This window comes from Athalia rosae, chromosome 3, assembly GCF_917208135.1.
Source record: "Athalia rosae chromosome 3, iyAthRosa1.1, whole genome shotgun sequence".
NCBI lineage: Eukaryota > Metazoa > Arthropoda > Insecta > Hymenoptera > Athaliidae > Athalia > Athalia rosae.
In genome coordinates, this window is record NC_064028.1 from 14,075,279 (window position 1) to 14,077,778 (window position 2,500).

The window sequence follows — 2,500 nt, forward strand, 5'->3', positions numbered from 1 at the left end:
CTCTTTCGGACTTTGAAAATTTTTCGATCCAACGAGTGATGCGCGACTCTTTCGGACTTTGAAAATTTTTCGATCCAACGAGTGATGCGCGACTCTTTCGGACTTTGAAAATTTTTCGATCCAACGAGTGATGCGCGACTCTTGCGGACTTTGAAAATTTTTCGATCCAACGAGTGATGCGCGACTCTTTCGGACTTTGAAAATTTTTCGATCCAACGAGTGATGCGCGACTCTTTCGGACTTTGAAAATTTTTCGATCCAACGAGTGATGCGCGACTCTTTCGGACTTTGAAAATTTTTCGTTCCAACGAGTGATGCGCGACTCTTTCGGACTTTGAAAATTTTTCGATCCAACGAGTGATGCGCGACTCTATCGGACTTTGAAAATTTTTCGATCCAACGAGTGATGCGCGACTCTTTCGGACTTTGAAAATTTTTCGATCCAACGAGTGATGCGCGACTCTTTCGGACTTTGAAAATTTTTCGATCCGAAGAGTGATGCGCGACTCTTTCGGACTTTGAAAATTTTTCGTTCCAACGAGTGATGCGCGACTCTTTCGGACTTTGAAAATTTTTCGATCCAACGAGTGATGCGCAACTCTTTCGGACTTTGAAAATTTTTCGATCCAACGAGTGATGCGCGACTCTTTCGGACTTTGAAAATTTTTCGATCCAACGAGTGATGCGCGACTCTTTCGGACTTTGAAAATTTTTCGATCCAACGAGTGATGCGCGACTCTTTCGGACTTTGAAAATTTTTCGATCCAACGAGTGATGCGCGACTCTTTCGGACTTTGAAAATTTTTCGATCCAACGAGTGATGCGCGACTCTTTCGGACTTTGAAAATTTTTCGATCCAACGAGTGATGCGCGACTCTTTCGGACTTTGAAAATTTTTCGATCCAACGAGTGATGCGCGACTCTTTCGGACTTTGAAAATTTTTCGATCCGAAGAGTGATGCGCGACTCTTTCGGACTTTGAAAATTTTTCGTTCCAACGAGTGATGCGCGACTCTTTCGGACTTTGAAAATTTTTCGATCCAACGAGTGATGCGCGACTCTTTCGGACTTTGAAAATTTTTCGATCCAACGAGTGATGCGCGACTCTTTCGGACTTTGAAAATTTTTCGTTCCAACGAGTGATGCGCGACTCTTTCGGACTTTGAAAATTTTTCGATCCAACGAGTGATGCGCGACTCTTTCGGACTTTGAAAATTTTTCGATCCAACGAGTGATGCGCGACTCTTTCGGACTTTGAAAATTTTTCGATCCAACGAGTGATGCGCGACTCTTTCGGACTTTGAAAATTTTTCGTTCCAACGAGTGATGCGCGACTCTTTCGGACTTTGAAAATTTTTCGATCCAACGAGTGATGCGCGACTCTATCGGACTTTGAAAATTTTTCGATCCAACGAGTGATGCGCGACTCTTTCGGACTTTGAAAATTTTTCGATCCAACGAGTGATGCGCGACTCTTTCGGACTTTGAAAATTTTTCGATTCAACGAGTGATGCTCGACTCTTTCGGACTTTGAAAATTTTTCGATCCAACGAGTGATGCGCGACTCTTTCGGACTTTGAAAATTTTTCGATCCAACGAGTGATGCGCGACTCTTTCGGACTTTGAAAATTTTTCGATCCAACGAGTGATGCGCGACTCTTTCGGACTTTGAAAATTTTTCGGACTTTGAAAATTTTTCGATCCGAAGAGTGATGCGCGACTCTTTCGGACTTTGAAAATTTTTCGTTCCAACGAGTGATGCGCGACTCTTTCGGACTTTGAAAATTTTTCGATCCAACGAGTGATGCGCGACTCTTTCGGACTTTGAAAATTTTTCGATCCAACGAGTGATGCGCGACTCTTTCGGACTTTGAAAATTTTTCGATCCAACGAGTGATGCGCGACTCTTTCGGACTTTGAAAATTTTTCGGACTTTGAAAATTTTTCGATCCAACGAGTGATGCGCGACTCTTTCGGACTTTGAAAATTTTTCGATCCAACGAGTGATGCGCGACTCTTTCGGACTTTGAAAATTTTTCGATCCAACGAGTGATGCGCGACTCTTTCGGACTTTGAAAATTTTTCGATCCAACGAGTGATGCGCGACTCTTTCGGACTTTGAAAATTTTTCGATCCAACGAGTGATGCGCGACTCTTTCGGACTTTGAAAATTTTTCGATCCAACGAGTGATGCGCGACTCTTTCGGACTTTGAAAATTTTTCGATCCAACGAGTGATGCGCGACTCTTGCGGACTTTGAAAATTTTTCGATCCAACGAGTGATGCGCGACTCTTTCGGACTTTGAAAATTTTTCGATCCAACGAGTGATGCGCGACTCTTTCGGACTTTGAAAATTTTTCGATCCAACGAGTGATGCGCGACTCTTTCGGACTTTGAAAATTTTTCGTTCCAACGAGTGATGCGCGACTCTTTCGGACTTTGAAAATTTTTCGATCCAACGAGTGATGCGCGACTCTATCGGACTTTGAAAATTTTTCG